This window comes from Tursiops truncatus, chromosome X (genome assembly GCF_011762595.2).
Source record: "Tursiops truncatus isolate mTurTru1 chromosome X, mTurTru1.mat.Y, whole genome shotgun sequence".
In the NCBI taxonomy this organism is placed as follows: domain Eukaryota; kingdom Metazoa; phylum Chordata; class Mammalia; order Artiodactyla; family Delphinidae; genus Tursiops; species Tursiops truncatus.
This window is the reverse complement of record NC_047055.1, coordinates 125299513-125321617: the sequence shown is the minus strand read 5'-3', so window position 1 is coordinate 125321617 and position 22105 is coordinate 125299513. Positions and strand designations below refer to the sequence as shown.

General features: G+C 39.6%; 1 long non-coding RNA gene across 1 annotated transcript; it reads left to right on the top strand.

Annotated features, from left to right (window-relative positions):
• Positions 1 to 17377: 17377 nt before the first annotated feature.
• Positions 17378 to 21389, top strand: LOC141277667 (uncharacterized). The gene is made up of 3 exons (XR_012329425.1): positions 17378 to 17455; positions 18576 to 18621; positions 21256 to 21389. It is a non-coding gene; the product is annotated as an uncharacterized lncRNA (long non-coding RNA).
• The last annotated feature ends 716 nt before the right edge of the window (positions 21390 to 22105 follow it).

The window sequence follows — 22105 nt, the reverse complement described above, 5'->3', positions numbered from 1 at the left end:
TTGAATATTAAGTAAACTTGTGGTTATTTTTCTTTCTTTTAGCTAATACTGACTGAAAATTCCAAAAGACACAATTCATATAAGCCAGGGTGAACTGATTCTTGCTTTGGATAACTTGTGCCGCTTTGATAGCCATTTCACGCCCTACTGAGTTAAATTATTAAAGAATCCCACACATGCCAGAACTTATAGTCTACCTAGAACTATCACACCTTAAAACTGACATCTAATATATGGTCAACTCATATTGGACAAGAGAGCCAAGAATACTCAATGGGGAAAAGACAGTCTCTTCTGTAAATTTTTCTGAAGAAACTGGGTATCCACATGAAAATGATGCAACTGGACCCCCATCTTACACCACCACTCACAAAAAAGTAACTTCACACAGGTTAAAACTTAAATGAAAGACCTGAAACCATATAACTCCTAGAACAAAACACAGGGGAGACACCCCTTGACATTGGTCTTGGCAATGATTTTTCTGGATGTGAAACCAAAAGCAACAAAATGAAAAATAAACAAGTGGGACTAAACCAAACTATCAACAGACCCACGGAAAGGTGAGGGACATCACTACATGCAAACATCAGGGAATGGACGCCACTAAATGGACATCAGGGAAATGCACACCAAAACCACATGAGATACCACATCACACCTGTTAGAATGGCCATGGTCAAAAAGACAAGCAATAACAAATGCTGGCAGGGATGCGGAGAAAAGGGAACCCTTGTATATTGTTGGTCAGAATGTAAATTGCTACAAGCATTATGGAAAACAGTATGGACTTTGCTCAGAAAACTAAATATATAATTACCATATAATGCAGCAGTATCAGTTCTGGGTATATAGCCAAAGGAAAAGGTTATACATATATTTACATTAGCCAAGATATATATTATATATGTATATGTGTACACATATATGTATATTGTATATGTGTATGTAATATATATGTTTATATAGAATATATATCTTGGCTACTATAAATAATATATATATATAAGTTAAAAAGAAGGAGTTCTTACCTTTTGTGACAACATGGGCTGAACTTGAGGGCATTATGCTAAGTGAAATAAGTCAGGCAGAGAAAGACAAATTCCGTATGATCTCACTTGTATGTGGAATCTGAAAAAACAACAAGAACAAACTCATAGTAACAGAGAGGAGAACGGTGGTTACCAGGGGCTGGGGGGGTGGAGAAAACGAGGAGATGTCAGTCAAAGGGTACAAACATTCAGTTACAAGATGAGTAAGTTCTCGGGTCTAATGTACAGCATGGTTACGTATAAATCCAGTAAACATACAGTTAACAATACTGTATCATCTACTTGAAAGTTGCTAAGAGAGCAGATTTTAAAAGTTCTCACCACACTTATTGTTATTATCATTTCACAGTATAAACAAATCATCAGACTGCACACCTTAAATGTACTCAACGTTATAAGTCAATTATATCTCAATAAAGCTGGAAAAAAAAAACAATAAAATAAAATGATAATTTAAAACAGGCATCTAATGTTTTTGTCCTAAATTCTTTTCTTACCCAAATTTGAATGTGATGTCTTAGAGTAGCTAATAAATGCATAAAGCCCAACTTTAAGAATCCTTGCTGTGAAAAGAGTCGATGTAGGGATTTTCTTTCAATCAGTTTATTTTACAAGTTTTTGTTAAATAACAAAGTAAGACGGTGATAAAATTCCAAGGAGCACGTAATTTCCTAAGGGCACCGCCTCAAACCCCAGTGCTTAGCCCTGTTCCAGGACACCCGGTGCATGTTTATTGAAAACGACCTGGCATGGAGACATTTTCCATTAGTGCTAATATGGGTAATCACACTTCTTCAGTAGAAAGTATTTTATACAGATATTGTGAAACAGTTGAAGGTCTCTATCATACTAGAAACCCAACCTATAAGTGGCCAAATTTACAACTGAGCTTGTCAGGAAAAAAAAAAAGAAAAAAAGCTGGATAGCAGCACCAAAACATTTGACTCAAATAGATGGTTTGCATTAATGGAATGAACCATTTCTACTTCATGTTCAACAAAAAAAGCTATATTTGAAACACTCTGGTATTCTTATAATTGTGCATATGGTTGGAAATTCCTGTCTAGGTCAAATACTGAGTAATTCAAACCTAGTAGGAGAAAGAGGAAAGAAATCAGAAGAAGTAACGTATTAGCATTTTACATTCAATAGGGTTCTGCTGGTGGAAAAACTTTCAAATTTAATGTTTTCCACTAAGTATCCCTGCTTCCTTCACACTTTTGGAAAACAATACTGGGCTTAAATTCCCAAAGTATACTTAAATTCCTCTGGTGTAGTTGCTAACAGAAATTCAGGCTATTTCCTCATACTCGTGTTGGGTATCCTTTGTGATATGGTCTATGCCTAGTGGGCATGAAATTTTAAATAGTAATGTTTCTGAATGCTGCAGCCAGGAGTGTTGGAACCATAAAGTTACTTTGAGTAACAGAGTTATATTATTCCAGAAACCAGTTCATCATGCTGAACAGTGCTGATGCTTGAAGGAAGCTTTCTAACCACACCTTGCATTTGCCAAGCAAAATCCAAAAGACAACAACAGCCCAAAGTACATAGATGCTGCAGGAATTACAGAGGAATTAATAGAGGGTAAAATTTTTAAAAGATACATGAGGATAGAGACTTCCCTGGCGGCACAGTGGTTAAGAATCCACCTGCCAATGCAGGGGACGTAGGTTCGAGCCCTGGTCCGGGAAGATCCCACATGACGCGGAGCAACTAAGCCCGTGCGCCACAACTACTGAGCCTGCACTCTGGAGCCCACGAGCCACAACTACTGAGCCCTCACGCACCACAGCTACTGAAGCCCATGCGCCCTAGAGCCCGTGATCCCCAACAAGAGAAGCCACTGCAATAAGAAGCCCGTGTAACACAACAAAGAGTACCCCCGCTCGCCACAACTAGAGAAAGCCCACACGCAGCAACGAAGACCCAACGTAGCCAAAAATAAATAAATATATATATCTTTAAAAAAAAGATACACGAGGATAAAAGTTAACAAAACTTCCTAGTATGGGTTCTTTGGTAAAGAAAAAATATGACAGATAAACTGTTCAACACGATCATCGTAAAAAAGGGCAGGGAGTCCAAATGTATAATGTAGGAAATGTGGAGACGAAATCTTAGCTATGAAGGAGGTCAAGGAATCAAAATCAACTTGTGTGGTCCAGTCCGTGCAAATGCGTTTGAAAACTTGAGTAAAATGGATGCCTCGCTGTACATCCATTTTTCTCCCCCCAGAAGAAACAGAAACTGGAAACTGACTAATTATATAATCCCAGAGAGGCCCAACTTCACTCCCTGTCTCGCCCATTCTCCCCCTCCAAGACGGCATTTCCAGATGGCTTCAGAAATTTCTTGTTTGAAAATAAGATTTACTTGCTAATATTTACCTTGCTTTAGGACACAGAAAAGGCGAAGCAGTTCCACGTTTGATTATGAAGCTAGCAAAGTACTGACAAAATCCAAGCGATATCAGACAAACGTTTTAAACAACTAGATACGTTTTAAACAACTAGCAAATAGAATCCAGCTGGTGTTTAAAGAAACATTCACTGTGATGACCTGAGGTTTATTTCAAGAAAAAAGGTAAATTCTTGTGTTAATTTATTAAACGTACAACTATCATCACCATGTATATGTAATTGCTATAAGTGATGAAAGGCGTTGACTAAATGTCACTAATTTTTCATTTAAAGAAAACCCCCAGCAAAATCGTAATAGCCATATCATATATAATGTTTATACTGATATATATACAACGTGAAGATATCTATCTTATTCATATACTTATTATGTATGGGATGGATGTTAGTTAATTGTACCTGCCACTTACTAACCTCAGTTTTCCTGTAATGTCCACATTTTGGTGGACATTACATAGAGTGAAATGTTCGTCAGAGCGAACCCAACTTTGTCAAATTTACATTTTTATGTCTCCAGCTCTACATAAGGGGCATGGAGTAATGGTAAAGGCAATAATAAATGAACTAAAAAATCAAAGTAATGGTAAAGGCAATAATAAACACGGATATTTCTACAATTGTGTGGACGTCAAGTACATCATCTGGACTTACGCTGGAAATACAGACACCATATTTATGATGGAAGTCTTTGACACCACATTATTTTAAATACGGAAAATGTGTCCTGCTTTCCTTCTAGGCCTCCAGAAATGTGGGTGATGGAGAGTTGGTTTTCTTCTCTCCCTCTGGGATTTTTCACCACGCATCCTCAAAAGGCAGCAAGGAGGAAACGCATTAATTAATACCATAGGGAAGTGCTCTCCCCTGCTCAGTAAACTGTGCAGTATTCTAGAAAAATGCATCTTAAGAGAGTTCCCAATTAAGATGGAACTTTTTTGACCCAAAGAAATGAAACAGAAATTATAAAGCCAGTGCAAGTTTGATTTATGGTACTCGGGGTTTAAGACCATTGACTCTGAGCCTCTGTGAATTTACTGCTATGGGGTAAAACGACCAGAACTGAATTTGCAAGAGAAAAAAAAGAAACAAATGTACTTTACTTTTTGTAGGAGTGAAATACACGACAGAAACATGAACAGAGACATTAATGTGCAAGTGACAGATACACTTCATTACTGCCCATACTTACCTATTTTATAAATGATGTGTTCTCAGTTGAAAAAGTGCAGTCGTACATAAAACAATTCTAAAGACTAAATAATGCTCCTGGTTCAAATTGATCTATGTTTCTGTCCAAGAATTCCATTAGAGAAAGATTAAGGGATTTTTCCACATAAAGTAGAAAATAAGAAATTAAAGTCTAAATAATTTCAGGGGAAAAAAAAATCAAACCTTCATATTAAGACACGATTCTGAATGAAATATGAACGAAACACATCTGTTTAGGTCTCTGCAAATGGCAAAAATAGCTCAGGAAGGCAAGATAAAGTCAACCTTTTACTGAGAAAGGATGAGGTGCAGAACCGGAAAAACTCCTGTATGGTTTCCAAAAACTCAATTCACAGCGACTCCTTTTTCATAGTTTCGCTGAAATCATTAAAAACAAAATAGGAAGAGCGATGTCTCTCGGCAACTGCCTTTCTTCATAGCTATGCCTTTAACACGAAGATCTCCGATTGAAAAGTAAAAACAGGCAAAGCCTTGTCAGTTCACATAATTGCTGACTTTTGCCTACATTTTAGAAAAAATACAGAGGAAAACCCACAGACACATTATTAACGGGGTGAATTGCTTTGGACATACATATTTTACATCCTGAAGTGTCTCAAATTGACCTCATTTGAAGAGGAATAAAGAACAAAAATAAAATACCTTCTTTCTCCTTTGCATTTAATTTTTTTGGTCTAACACATTTTGTTTTCACAGAAATGGATATGATAGGATTAACAAAAAGCAGTAGAGACAGCTGGTGATGCTGAGGTGGATTTTTTTTTAAAGAAAAAATTGTAAAACGCATGACAGAAAATAGAACAGAGTTCACTTTGAACCGTTGTGCCCTTACCCAGATACCTTATTATTCAGGAAACGTTCCCTCTTATATCCCGGCTACCCCTTGATATATTTGGACATGCTGAATATACTTATACTATCTGACTTATTTAACAGGATTGTGGGGTCATAGGACATTTTGAATGTTATTTTCTGAGATCTACTGGACCCCCGCAAAATCACGTTACTGAAATAATAGTTCCATAAAATTCTTTTGACTTTGACTAAAAACAGAACTACCATATGACCAGCAATCCCACTACTGGGCATAAACCCCGAGAAAACCATAATTCAAAAAGACACAGGTACGCCAATGTCCATTGAAGCACTATTTACAATAGCCAGGACATGGAAGCAAGCTAAATGTCCATCAGCAGAGGAATGGATAAAGAAGATGTGGCACATATATATATACCATGGAATATTACTCAGCCATAAAAAAGAATAAAATAATGCCATTTGCAGCAACATGGATGGACCTAGATTATCATATTAAGTGAAGTAAGTCAAAGACAAATACCATATGATATCACTTACATGTGGAATCTAAAATATGACACAAATGAAGTTATTTACAAATAACTATTTGTAAATAGTTTTTTATTTACAAATAGTTACATATTTACAAAATATGACACAAATGAAGTTATTTACAAAACAGAAACAGACTCACAGACATAGAAAACAAACTTATGGTTACCAAAGGGGAAAGTGATGGGGGATAAATTAGGAGTTTGGGATTAACATATACACACTACTATATATAAAATAGATCAACAACAAGGACCTACTGTATAGCATAGGGAACTATATTCAATATCTTGTAACAATCTATAATGGAAAAGGATCTGAATTTATATATGTGTGTGTGTGTGCGCATGTGTGTGTATCTGAATCACTTTGCTGTACACCTGAAACTAAAACATTGTAAATCAACTATACCTCAATAGGAAAGAAAGACAAGGAAAGGAAGGAAGGAAGGAAGTTCTTCCTTAAAGTGTCCAAGTAGGCACAGAATATACCGTATTGATAGCCAATTGAAAATTGTACTCAACAAGTTTTTCTCTGAGTCATTCTGATAATTTTTTTCCAAATTTGTTGCCTTTTGCTGACTATAAATTTGTCCTGCCTGGAGCTCTAGAACCTTATTACTATAAATATATTAATTTATATTAATCATTTATATATAATTCATTTATTCATATAAATAAAATTCCAATATAGAGAATTTTATTTATCTGCCTTGTTTTCACAAATGTTGTATTTTTGTTGGTGGCGTTGTTTGATCATTCTGGCATTTTGGTCTTTCATTATGTTAGCTTCTTACACATCCACTTTTTACACAAATAAAAGGAAATACTTTGAGTTTCAACCTGTGTAACCCACAAGATGAAGGACATTTATTACTATCAAGAGAAAGGGCATTTCCATCACCTCAGATTCTACAAGACAAAAGATAGGATAGTTATGGTTTCCATATCATTCAATCCAAGATATTTACAACTTCCCCTGTGATTCCTTATTTGACCCATGGATAATTCTGGATGGTCAATGACAACAACAACAAAAGATGTTACATCCCATTCATATTTTCATTCACTACATCCTGAAACATGTCACATTATATAAAATATATTCTTAAAATTTATTTCACCCATTTCAGTTTACTTTTTGAATGATGGCTGCAGGTAGAATATTTAAAATTATACACGTAACTCAGAGTTTTGGCTCACTTTACATTTCTCTTGAAATAGTCCTGGAAGAGGCCATTTACTTTAACGCAATTATAAATACTATAAAAATATGTCTACCATCTTGTTACTTGTTTTCAACTTGTCATACATTTTACTCTTCAGATTGGACCTATTTTAGCATTTCATTTTAGCTCCATTATTGGCTTTTTGTGCCTCTTTGTTTATTGATTTAGTTGTTATTTAATGGTTTACAATATTTTAACTTATTACCGGCAAATAATTTAATGGTTTACAATATTTTAACTTATTACCGGCAAATTTCAAATAATTTAATGGTTTACAATATTTTAACTTATTACCGGCAAATTTCAAATAATTTGTACCGCTTTATATATAATGTAAGAACCTCAAATTTTAAACATCCATATTCCCCTTTTAATTTGTACTATTTTTGTCTCACATTTTCCTTTTACATGTATTATATAACAGAATATTTTATACTATTTTGCTTTACATGATAAATTATGATTTACTGAATGAAAAGAGATAAAATTATTCTATATTTACCTGTATAATTACCATTTCTAACTGTCTTCATTCCTTATGTAGATATGTTTCTATCTGGTTTTACTTCTCTTCAAGATAAACTACAAGAAATCCTAATGAAGTTTCATTGCCTGCTGAGCTCTGAATTTTCTCAGCTTTTATTCATCTAAAAATATTTTCATTTTTCCTTTAGTTTTGAAGTATAATTTACAGATCTATTCCTATTTTCTATTTCTTCTTTCATCAGTTTTGGTAGTTTGTGTTTTCTAGGAATTTGCCCGTTTCATCTATGTGATGTAACATTTGGCATATAATTGTTCATAGCATTATCTTATAATCCATTTCATTTAGGTAAGTTTTCATGTCTGATTTTAGTAATTTGACTGCTATTTTTTCTTGGTCTGTCTAGGTAAAGATCTGTCAATTTTGTTGATCTTCTCAAAGAAACAACTCTTGGGTTCATTAATTCTCTGTATTGATTTTTGATCTTCTCTGTCATTTTTCTTTATTATTTCCTTCTGAAGGCTATTTTTACTAAATATTTAATTCTAGATAGATAGGCGCTTTTTCCTTTGAAGACATGGTTTCATTCCTAAGATCGCGAGTAAGAAAGGTTTGAGATTTCACACACCATGTTGGAGAATTGCAAAGCTCTGAAAGAATATTGCTAATGAAGACGTAGTGCTTAAACTCAACAATTACATACGCCGAAAGAAATAATTTTCTGAAGTTTATCCTAAGGTGCAATTCCTTGGTAACAACATCCCAGGGTATCCCACCACGAGACACGGATAGCAGGGGACACCCAGAAGAGGCTCAGTAGATCTTAGACAATTAGGAGAAAGTCATGACTGATGGGGCAAAGCACCATCTGCTTCCTCAGCTGCAAGTGAGTTACAGAATTTTCGCGATTCCTGAATAGTTAGTTGTAAAAAGGATTTTTAAAATCAGAAACTTAATTTCGAGTCTATCCCTTAGATATTATCTTATAAAGCTCTATTTCAAATTGGCTGGTCAATAGAATCTATGGTGCTTTTTAAACATCTTTATTGTTATCATTTACAAAGATTGAAATTCATCCGTTTTTTTTGTTTGTTTGTTTTTGCGGTACGCAGGCCTCTCACTGTTGTCGCCTCTCCCTTTGTGGGGCACAGGCTCCGGATGCGCAGGCTCAGCGAACATGGCTCACGGGCCCAGCCGCTCTGCGGCATGTGGGATCCTCCCGGACTGGGGCACGAACCCGTGTCCCCTGCATTGGCAGGCGGACTCTCAACCACTGCACCACAGGGGCCCCATCCATTTTAAGTGTATGTTTCAATGACTTTTAGCACACACAGGAACTGTGATAATTTAACTATTTAAAACGAATCCTTTATATAGCCATTATAAAGTTCTTTCCAAAAAAACTTCCCAAATTTTTTCATCAGTAGGTCTCTATATAGCGCAGGCTTCCTAAAATGTTGCACAAATGTTGATATGCAACATAGAAACGACAATTGCGTAGTCTTAGTATAAGGATAAGGATTAGTATAATAATTGGATATATTTTCTTCCAGGAGCAAACGAAAACGTAAAATGAAAACAGTATAAAATAACCCGTGCTAGCAGACATTTATGGAATGCTGCTTTTAGGGGAGCATGGTCTCACGAGCTCACAGGAGTGATTCTGTAATTACCCCCTCTCCGAAGGAGAGGACAGAGAAAGAGGAGACATAGAGAGAGATATCAGGAGAGGAAAAAGGACAAAGGGGAGAAGGAAAGCTTTGCCTGAATGAGGGTCCTGAGCCCCTCAGGGTGACAAAGGCAGACTTACCAAATGGCGATGCTGAAACAAGAGGTTTTGGTGGTCGCTTGGCACCCACGGACCAGGAAGCTGCATTTGGTGGTCCCGAAGGTGCCTGGATCCTCTCCTGGGGAAAAGACCCCATGGACATCCCATCTGGGGTGCCACAAAGTATGATACTGACCTGGGTCTTCAGTCTCTTAAATCCATAAAAACTGATGAGGTCACATAAGCATTTCAGGCAAGGCTTTACTGGGACTCGTGCTACAGCAGGAAGGAGTGAAAACAAGTAACAGGTGCCCTTGTACGCTCCCCGAGGTCGGCGGGCTGGTTCCTTAAATGGGGTGAGGACGGACTGATGGGTCGGGCCAGAGCGGTGGCTCAGGTGGACTGCCCACCCCCCTGGGTGGTGCTGTGTGCAGGGCTCATGCACAGGACCCCGCTTTTGCTTCCGGCCCCTGAGAAGAGGCAGTTGGTTTTAGCCCTTCTGTATCTTATTATTCCTGATTTGCCCCAGCTGTGCATGAAAGTAGTTATTTTTAGTTCCTCTTAGTTTCTTTGTATCTGTTGCTTGCAGAGACGTTTGCCCAGGTGCAAAGCACTGCAGCAAAGGCTCCCAGGGCCCAGTCCGTCTCACTTCGTGCTCATTTCCCCCATTTAATCCTCAAAGCAATCCTATGATGTAGGGATCCTACCTGCCCTCTCTACACCCCAGAAATAAAAGCTCTGGAAAGTCAGCTTCAGTGATTAATAAGCTCCTACCTAAAAACCTTAACACAATGAGTTCCTTGCTAATTCCAGGTTCATATAATCACATATTTGTGTAATGAGGACAAAAAAAGAGCTGTTTTCAAGTTGCTCGCTTTCATATTCAGAACGCTGAATTATTAGCATTTTAAGGTCCGTAATGAACATAATGTGTGCATCCGTATTTCAGAACATAATGTTACGTTCTCTGAAAACTTAGTTTTCAGAGAACGTAACATACAGTGATCACAATGCAACAAACTTTTATGAATTAAACACTGTGTCTCACGTGTGTGATTTCTGCTTTCAACATGTGTAATGCGTAGGGTTTGAACTTTTGCAAAAAACAACGTAATGATCGCTATCTATTGAATTAAAGTACACCGTCTTATGGCAAGCATGCGAGATGCCTCAGATATACCCAAATAGAATAAACTAAGGCGAAGGAATGAAAAGAGCAACACAGAGTATATATTGCTGTTCTCGTTTGCTTGACGTTAGGAAAAGTTGGTAACAGTGAATACTGTGTTTCACAGACACGTGAAGGTATCTTGCGCTCCCCGAAGTGTATGAAGGCATCATTCTGCTGTATGCACTTCACAGAGGCCATGATTGCAAAAGTCTTTGGGGATACAGGTGGGAAAGGCACCCCATAGTGTAGCCAAAGGAGTTAGCCAAATACCCTCAAAGTATTGTAATCCCCCTTCGCTGCCAAGTGGAGCTGTTGATGGTACCTCTCGGACTGGGTGTCAATTATTCTACCAAAGAAAACTGTAATAATGACTTTGGATTCCTGGGTAACTAAGAGTAGAAAGAAAAGGGGAGACAGTGGACAGATTCTAATCACATTTTCATGAGCCTAAGGTCAATACTCACTGTTTGGTGGAACAGAAAGCTACCCATTCTGAACGTGGTGCTGGCATCATTTACTAGGAAAACTTGGGTATCCCGGGCAAGAAGCCGTGCCCTAGTACGCAACGACCAAATACAAAGGATAAGGTGCAGTGCTCAGTTATCCCTGAATGCCCACCTCTCAGCCACCCCTTGCTCTACAAGTATGGAGCACATTGCTTTGGAGCTGCAACTCTAGAAAAATCTGCTGTGGTCTGGGGACACATTGGGAAACAAAGTTGCATAGTTGGTTAAACGTACTGAACCTCAGATGTCTCAGTGGTTTAAGCAGGAGGAATTGGTTTCGATTTCTAAACTATGATATGTGTCATATGTGCAACTTTCAATTTTTTGTTGATTTCTGCTCAGAAATTACATAAACTCTGGAGGTCACTTCCTAGAGTTCAGATTCACTGCTTTGCTTGGGTCAAAAGGGCGATCCTATATTCTGCAAATACACAAGAGTCTCTTAGTTATAATATTCACGAGTATCTTTGTTTCCTCTTGTCCCAAAGAAGACATATATCTAGAACAGTTCAAACGTTCATTGTTTGCACATGCCCCTTAAAAGAGTTTATTACAAACACACTATATCAGAGTTCATTTTCATGGTTAATCTTAATACTTATCAACACATTATATGGATTTGTTAGTACTGAAGACCTGATTGTACGATAAAATTAAAACTCAATGACAGGACTTTAAGATGATCTTTTCTAAAACTGCACGATTAAAACATCTCATTTTAATAAATGCAGGATTTTCATAACCACATTTGTAATAGGTACACATGTGGATATCAAACATTCAAACATAACTGAAAGATATTTTGAGCACAGGAAGGAACATTTTGGCTGATAATTTTTAAGATCTTTTTTTTTTCTGCAAAGGATTTAAAAACACCTAGTTCTAACCACACTTCTACGTTTAACACGCTAAAAAGCACACGGCGACCTTCAAAGAAGCTATTTGTAGTCGCATCCGAAGTATAGCAGAGAGTACAAAATTAAAATGTGAGATGTGAAAATATTGAGTAATTTGTCTCCCATGGTCCATCCTCTGAGGCATCAGGCTTCCTCATCACAGTTCTAAATTAGTGTCTTTATGTAACCAAGTCTGCATAGGAGGAAGGAGTAATTTAGTAACATACAAGAAATTCATCACTTCTCTCAGATAGCTTAGATCCAGTTATTAATTACCTCTCCTTCAGGGCATCCATTAGCATCAGGAAAGTGTGGAAAAGGTAACGCAGAGAAAAACAGTGAAAAATCTCTACCTGATAGATCCCAAATCAAGGTGTTTATCTAGGAAGGTCAGATACAGGTTCTTGGACAAAAGAGACGGAAATAAACCTTGGCTCTAATTGCTTCAGCCTCATGAGCTACATCCATCCAGCACAAAAGACGCAAGACAGGTTGCCCTAATGTCAAATCTAATGTAAGTTCAGCTGAGTTCAGTAAGCCCTCCTGGGACATCCAGTCTCAGTAAGGAAGCATATCTCACACTCTATCTTACGTATGAATCCCGGGGTTTCTCCAAACCGAACAGATGATGGTTCACAGATCTCGGATGGTGGGGCATAAGAACTCCATAAATTCATATCCAGTGCCACATTCTACCCAGGACACAAAATACCCCATTTATCTTTTGGGAAAAAGAGAGGAAAGAAGAAAACATGCACGTGGGACTTCCCTCGTGGTCCAGCAGTTAAGACTTCGCGTTCCCAATATAGGGGGCCTGGGTTCAACCCCTGGTCGGGGAACTAGATCCCACATGCCGCAACTAAAAGATCCCACACGCAGCAACGAAGATCCCGCGTGCCGAAACTAAGAGCCGGTACAACCAAATAAATAAATATTTTTAGAAAGCATGCACGTGTATTTACTGGGTCATCCTAGATGAGCTATTTCCGTCTCCCGAATTAAGTGCCTCTGTTTGATACTTTCTCTTAGATTTTTGTGTGTGTGTTGTTTGCATTTGTGTTTGCACGGTGACATACGAAGTTGTGTGTGACTCTGGGGCTGTTTACCTTTATATCTAATACAGATGTGAGTAGCTATTTTCCATTCACGTTATCCTATGTATTGACAGAGATTGGGTTTGTTGTATGCATGGCTGGATGTGACCACCCCTCAACATGGGATGTTTTCCAAATTGGCGTTTCTCACTAAGATGGTCCTACAAACCTAAACTGGATCTTAATTCAAACAAACCAAGTATAGAAAAGTCATTTAGGGAGATCAGGGAAATTTGGATATGAACAAGTGTTAGATGACTTTCAGAAACTATTCAGTGCTGGATAAGTTTCCTAGAGAAGGCTGTATTAATTCGCACACTCTGGGTGGCTGAAAAGGAGGAAAATATATCCTCTCACAGTCTGGAGGCCAGAGGTCTGAAGTTAAGGTGTCAGCAGGATTGGTTCCCCCTAGGGATGCTGAAGGAGGATGGGCCCCGTGCCTCTCTCCTAGCTTCTGGTGGTTTCCGGCAATTCTTGGTCTCCTTGTCTTGTGGCTTCATCACTCCAATCTCTGCCTCTGTCTTCACACTTTCTGCTCTGTGTGTCTTTTTTTCTCCTCTTTTTCTGTCTCTTAAAAGGACACTTGTCATTGGGTTTAGGACCCACTTGTCAATCCAGGAACATCTCATCTCGAGATACTTAACTTTATCACTTCTGCAAAGACCCTTTTCCCAAATAAGGTCACATTCATGACATGAGTTCCAGGTGGACACTATGGAAACAAGTCCAGATGTGATAGTGGCATCGTGTTTATTTATAACCTTCATATCTGTCAAAGCTGAGTGTTAAAGGGGTGACAGGTAAGAGTGTGCTCTCTGGAACTGGGTATAACAGACTTTCTTTATTTTTGGCCGTGCCGTGACACATGTGGGACCCCAGTTCCCTGACCAAGGATCGAACCCATGCCCCTTGCAGTGGAAGTGTGGAGTCTCAACCACTGGACCTCCAGGGAAGTCCCCAAAACAGACTTTTAACAAAGACAAACGTATAAAGCAGAAGCAGGGGAATGAATAACAAAGGTTGGCAAATATTTATATCGGCACATCCATGGTAAATATTAATATGGGACATCCAGGATAAGTCTGCAGGAATTCACTCTCTTCTTGGGCATGTGTTTGAGAGTTTCCATAATAAAAAAAGTTAGCATAAAAGTATTAAAGAGTAAGTCAGTTTCTCTGGGTCTCTCCTATGTATACATGTTATTAAACTTTGTTAGATTTTCTCCTGTTCAAAAAGAGCTTTAAAGAAAAGAATGGCATTAGCTTTTTTCAGGACCACCATGTCAAGATAAACCAAGGTAGGCGGAATGATTTGCTTTTATTCCTATGTGACAATATAATGTTAAACACACACACACACACACACACACACACACACACACACTCCAGTGGCATAATGAGGAGAGACCACTTAAGGGGAATGGGATGCCCCTTGGGGATGATGAAAATGCTTTGGAAGTAGCTAGTGGTAATAGTTGCAAGACATTGTGAATGTACCAATGCCACTGAATTGTATACTCTAAAATAGTTAATAGTTTGCTTTTATGTTATCTGAATTTTACTGCACTAAAAAAGAAAACATCCACCTCTATTTCAACAGTTAAAACACAGTAGCCTATACCATTTCCCCTACTAGCCCACCCCAAACCTGTCTACATGTATTCCATTTCTATTGCTTTTAGAGGTAGAGTGCAAGAGCATCTTAAATTTTTTAGATTTACACACACTCAATGAGCTGCATTAAAAGAAGAGTGTAATCAATATTTCATTCAAACAGCAACCAATGCAGTTCTTTTCCATCTCTGCCTGGTGACCTGCCACTGGCATTGCCAAGTTCTGAGCGCACCTGCAAATTTTTATGAGGCAAACGATGTATTGGAAGTGATTAGAGAAAACGTTCTTAAAAATCAGGTGTTCTCTCTACTTCAGGGAGTAAGGATGTCATAAAAATAAGCATGTTTCTGCTACCTCAGTGACTAGTGGGTACAAACAGAAGTGTAAGAAAACAATAATAAGCTAAATCCCATTTTGTTTTGCCTCCACCAGTTAAAGTTGGGCTGTTGGCAGATGGACAGAAACATGAAGACTGGTGATGGAGAAAAGTAGGTATCATCGCCAATCGGGTCTTCTTACCATGGTCAGAGAAGCAGACTGAAGCCTGTGTTACTTGTTTCTCCCTTTATACTCTCTTTTACCTTTTTTATTCCAAACAAACAACTTTTTATTGGAGTATCGTTGATTTACAATGTTGTGTTAGTTTCAGGTGGACAGCAAAGCGATTTAGTTACGTGTATATATTTGCAGCAACACGGATGGACCTAGAGATTATCATACTATGCGAAGTAAGACAAAGACAGACATCATACGATATCACTTATATGTGGAATCTAAAAAAATGATACAAATGAAGTTATTTACACGTCCTTTTATCTTTGATGTCAAGGACAGGGTGATGGCTGACATTTAAGGTTATGGGTAGACTGTGAACAGATTGGTATCCACCCCCAATGATTTGGAGGTTGATGGAATATTGAGGTCAGGATATTGTCCCAGATAAAGTGTGTGCATGCATGTTGAGGGGCATGGAGGGTGAATGATGTTGGGAATCTTCTATTCACACAGGCAGATATGCTTGTCACCCTCACCCTGCTGCCTGTCCAGAGAGGTCGAGTGGTATAGATTCCATCAATAGGGTCCCTGACTGTATGGTCTTGCTTGGCTTTGGCCAATGGGGAGCTCTGCCAAGGAGATCAGAGAGTGGGGTGAAGGGAACACGACTAGAGGGTATTTATTCTCCTGGCTTTCTCCCTATGGTGCTTCTTAGGATGGCAGGGTCTCTCAAGCAAAGGCAATTCTTCTCATGATCCTTTCTCCATGGGACCATCTCCTTTAGGTTCTGGTAACCTCCTTCCCCTTCTCCCAGTGGGCTTCTGAGCAGTAAAGATCTCCAGTATTATGATTACTTGCTGCTTCTTTGCAGTTCCCCTGTAACACAGCCGCTCTTTTGTACGGAGTCCTGGTGCATGGTAACTGGCATAATGGACCCCCAAAGATGTCACTTTCTAACCCCAGAGCCTGTGAATATGTTATGTTCCATTGCAAATATAAACTTTGATGATGTGACTAAAATTCTGGACCATAAAGTAGGAGGATTTTAATCACAAAGGCCCTTATAAGAGAGAGGCAGGAAGATAAGAGTCAAAGAGAAGATGGAAAGATGGAAAAAGAGGTGACGGAATGCCCGGCTTTGAAGACGGATGAACGGCCACATACCAGGTATGCAGGCCCCTCCAGAAGCTGGAAGAGGAAAGGAAATGGATTCTCCGCCAGAGCCTCCAGATGGAATGCAGCCCTGCCTAAAACTTGATTTTAGCTCAGAAAATTCCATTTCTGACCTCCAGAAGGACCACTTCTGACTGTAAGATAATAAATTTGTGTTATTTCAAGCCATCAACATTGTGTTCACTTTTTATAGGGAATGAATACACTGTGTAAATATCTTTTTTTAATTAATTAATTTATCTATTTATCTTTGGCTGCGTTGGGTCTTCGTTGCTGTGCATGGGCTTTCTCCAGTTGTGGCGAGTGGGGGCTACTCTGTTGCAGTGCGCGGGCTTCTCATTGTGGTGACTTCTCTTGGTGCGGAGCAGGGGCTCTAGGTGCGCGGGCTTCAGCAGGTGTGGCATGTGGGCTCAGTAGTTGTGGCCTGCAGGCTCTAGAGTGCAGTCTCAGTAGTTGTGGCACATGGGCTTAGTTGCTCCACATCACGTGGGATCTTCCCAGACCAGGGATCAAACTCGTGTCCCTACATTGTCAGGTGGATTCTTAACCATTGTGCCACCAGGGAAGTCCCTGTAAATATCTCTTTTAAATTATCCTAATTTGAGTGTCATCTGTTCTGAATTAGGACCCTGAACTGACTAGTAACTCATTGATAAAACCAGATAACATGGAAAGACAGGAATTTATTTTTTCCACTACTAGAAGCCTACCATGTACAGTGTCTGTAAATCATAAGAATCACCTCATTTAATGTTTGCTCTTTGCCCCCAAATTCATCATCCTGTGAGATGATGGGTGCCTTTGTGACAGTGTCATGACATGGTCATTGTCACATGCTGAACTGTTACCAAGGAGATGCTGAGATGGAGGTTGAGTAAGGTATTTGGGGGTCAAGGCAGAGGAAGCAGGACTCAGAAAGAGTCCTCCCAAGGGAGCTTGGGAAATGGTTTAACAAGGTGTCAGCCAATCCAGGTGAGCTCTGGGGTCTCTGAGATCTTGTGGAGAGGACTTGGGGAGGGGGGCCAGGATGATGAGACTCTTATGCCCCTGACATGGAAGGAGCATAACTTTCTGAGGTTACTCTCTGCAGAGGAGTCAACCATGAAGTTGCTGAAGCTGCAGAGTGTTGATAGCTCAGAAACAATAGTACTTCCCTAAAAAGGGCATCTAAACATTACCCATACCTGCTTAAAAAAGAAAGGACTCCCCCATACTAAAACTGCAATCCTAGCATAATAATGGTGATAATCAAAATGACTAATGCTCATATATAGCTCTTACTATGTGTTAAAGAAGAGGTGGGTAGGATCATTATCCTTAATTTTTACAGATGAGGAAACTGAGGCCCATAGACATTGAATCATGTGTCCAAGATCACAGAGCGAGTGACAAACTCAGGAAGGCTGACTCTAGACTCAATGGGCTTGACCACTACGCTATCCTGTCTCCGGGATGGAGTTCCCTTTGCTCTGTTGACACACCCAAGGGGAGGTGTCTTCATTTCATCCCATTGGTTTTATCTCTTCCAAATATGGTTCCAAACAAGAGTAGTCAAGATCATTATCTCTGGAGTCTGTCCTTGTCCCTCTTTTCTCTTTCCTTCCCTCTAAATTCTCGCCTGGGATCATGACACTCATTCTTACGACTTGAAAGGGACCAATATCCTGATGAGGCTCCCAAAATGTGTCTCTAAGCACATCAACTCTCCAGGGTACCAAACATATACAGCTCCTGTTCCTTCAGGGGCTGCCGACACCTAGAAATGTCGATGTCTGAAAATGAAATTTCTACAATCTCCTTGAAGTTGGTCCTCGTGAACTGCCTTATCCCTGGTGAATGGCCCCACTGTCCACAAAGCTGCTCAGTATCACTATGGGTCATCATTGATTCTTCCTTCTCCATCTTCCTACATTCAGATGACCATCGTTTCTCATGGAACCAACCTTTTGTTCCCCTATATTTTGAATCTCATGGCTCGTTTCCATCCCTGCTGCTTTGATGCAGGTTCTCATTACTCCACCCTGCATCCCTGGATGGTCTTAAATGTATCCCTCTGTCCAGTTTTTATCCCATCAGTTCTTCTCCACAGCAGCCACACAAACTCAAAAGGCAACTCTGATCATGGTACCCACATGATGGTAACTATCTCAGGGTCCCAGCCCCCGAAAATCTTCAGCAAGATGCTCTTTCAGGATTTGTCCCTTCCCTTCCTCTTCATCTCGTTTTCCTGCCAATTCTGCCAAGTCTCTTGTTGTACCACCTCTCAAACTGCGACTGTACTAAATTATTTGCATATCTTAGAGTGGGACATGTTGTATCTTGCCTTATACCCATGCTATTATTGTACATACAAAACACATGGGGGTCTTGAAAAAAATGTGGATTCTGACTCAAGAGGTCTGGCATAGAGTTGGGGCATCTGATTTCTAATGATCTCCTGAGGGATGCTGATGCTTGGTGTAGTGAGTCGAACAGTGTCCCCCCAAAAGATGTGTTGAAGTCCTAACCTTAGTGAATATGACCTTATTTGGAAATAGTGTCTTTGCACATGTAATCAAGTTAAGAAGAGGTTATACTGGGTCACAATGGGCCCTATATCCAATGACTAGTGTCCTTCTAAGGAGGGGAGATTTGGACACAGAAACACAGAGGGAAGAAGGCCAGGTGGAGATCAGGGTGATGTGTCTATAAGCCAAGGAATGCCAAAGATGCTGGAAATCACTAGACAATGGAAGAGGCAAGTAAGGAGTCCTCCTTAGAGACTTTGGAGGAGCTACGCAGTGCCAACATTTGGATTTCAGACTTCTGGACTCCAGAATGGCAAGAGAATACATTTCTGTTATTTTAAGGTCCCCAGTTTGTGATAATTTGTTACAGCAGCCTAGGGGACTTATGCACTGCTGGTCCTCTGGCCATACTGTGAGTATCAAGAATGTATACCTTGCTACGAAGAAGCTGGACTAAGGTTTTCCTTTAAACCCTCCACATCTGTGCCCTGGTTCCCAGGACACACCTGAGTGTTGGTTCCAGGAAAGACACACACTCTAGGAAATGTTTCCAGACACACTCCTGATGGCTTTCAGGAAAGCTTAGCAGCTGTCCGATTACTTCTGAGTATTTCCTATATGCAAGACTCTTGAAGTCAATGTCCTAGACATTCCCATCTTTTCGTGCACTGTCCTTAGCACAGGGCGTGACACACCATAGGCTCCCCAAGCCTTTCTGAATAAATTTATGTGTCTAGAAGCTCAATAAGAGGCACAGTTGATTTCTACAACTAAGGAAGAGTAAACCCTTTTCTCTCATGCACTGAAATGGTTAAAGAATCAGGGGGAAAAAAAGTACTACTAAATTTATGAAATCATTAGATGTCAGAGTATTTTGAATAGCGCTCCAATTATGGGATTTTAAATCGCATTCTAACCCTCTTCTTCCTGCAATAGTGTTAAAATCGTCCTTTGAGGTTGAGCGATATGGCTTTGTTATTTCTAAAATTCATCAGGCACTTAGGAACGTATTTATAAATACAGATTGCATCGTAGGATACTTACTGCATACAATAAGTAAGATGTCATCCACTTTCCATGCCTGGAGAGCTGAATGATCACTTGTGAAAGCAATCGCCCTTTGCATATTGCTTCTAGTAATCCCACCCATCAATCATTTTTTTTTCTTACTTCATCCGTACACCATGTTAAATGCAAATACAGATCACCTTCCCAATATCTATGAAAATTAAATCCCAACACGAATGAAAATTTACAGCCCCAGCTTATATAGAGCAATATTCCTGATAGTTAAAGCATTCCAACACAGTTAAATAAAGTTAAGTGAGAAGTCTAACTGGCTGCTTTAGTTCCGCCGTGCAGTCTTTATGGCTCTTACTCACTGTGTGAAGTAACAGTCACCAGGTGCCTGCCTTGGCTGTCTATGTATTTTGAGCTCAGAACTGGGAATGGCAGACAAAACCCTAATTCAGAAAGACACATGCACCCCTATGTTCATAGCAGCAGTATTTACAATAGCCAGCACACGGGAACAACGTAAGTGTCCATCGACAGATGAATGGATAAAGAAGATGTGGTAACTATGTACAATGGAATATTACTCAGCCATAAAAAAGGATGTAATGTTGCCATTTGCAGCAGCAGGGAAGGACCTAGAGATGATCATACTAAGTGAAGTAGGCCACACAGAAAGACAAATATCATATGATACCTCTTATATGTGGAATCTAAAATATGACACAAATGAACTCATCTACGAAACAGAAACAGACTCACAGACAGAGAGAACAGGCTTGTGGTTGCCAAGGGGGAGGGGAGGGGAGTGGAGGAGGGATGGATTGGGAGTTTGGGGTTAGCAGATGCAAGCTATTATATATAGAATGGATAAACAACAAGGTCCTATTGTAGAGCCCAGGGAACAATACTCAATATCCTGTGATAAAACATAATGGGAAAGAATCTGAAAAAGAATAGATATATGTATATATAACTGAATCACTTTGCTGTACAGCAGAAATTAACACAACATTGTAAATCAATTATACTTCAATAAAATAAATTAAACAAAAAAAGAACTGAGAATGGACCTGTAGGGGGAAAATAACAACCCTCAAAAACGTGCACATCCTAATGCGTGGAACCTGTGAATGGGTTACCTTACTGGGCAGAAGGGATTCTGCAGATGTGATTAAGGACCTTGAGATGCTGAGATGGTGCTGGATTATCCAGGTGGGTCCAATGTCATCACAAGGGTCTTTCTAAGAGGGAAGCAGAAGGGTCAGAGTCACAGAAGGACCTGCAAAGACAGAAGCCGAGGGAAGAGTGATGTGCTCTGAAGTTGAAAGCGGGGTCGGGAGCCACGGATTACAGGCACCTCTAGGATTACAGGCACCTCTAGAAGCCGCACAAGGTAAGAATATGGATTGTCCCCTAAAGCCTCCAGGAGGAATGCAGTTCTGTGGACACCTATATTTTAGCTTAGGGAGACCCCATTTTGCTTTGCTTTGTATTTTTGAAAGATTTTTATTTTTTTGGATGTGGACTATTTTTAAAGTCTTTATTGGACTTGTTACACTATTGCTTTTGTTTTATGTTTTGGTTTTTTTGGCTGCGAGGCATATGGGATCCTAGCTCCCTGGCCAGGGATCGAACCCACACCCCTGCATTGGGAGGCAAAATCTTAACCACTGGACCACCAGGGAAGTCCCCAGGGAGATCCCAGTTTGGACTTCTGACCTCCATGACAACATGATAAATTAGTGTTGTTTCAAGGTGCTACATTTGTAGCGATTTCTTACAGCAGCCCTGGGAAACTCAGGCAGACCAAACCCCAGATTGCCTTCATTTTGGTGGTTTTAATCTCCAGTGCAGATGTCAAGGATGACTTGGATGGCATGCATCACTCATCAGATGATACGAGAACATGCAAGAAAACAGTGAAATCTAACTGTCCCTTTAGTTTTGCAGTCATGTCTCTCTACACGGACTGAAAACCCCATCATCAGTGGGTAGGATGATGTGGAACCCAATTACTGTGTAAGGAAAAAGAAACACAGAGCATGAGAGAAAGGAAAGACCATTGCACGGTTCTGTCCAGATCTGAAGTCTCATGCAA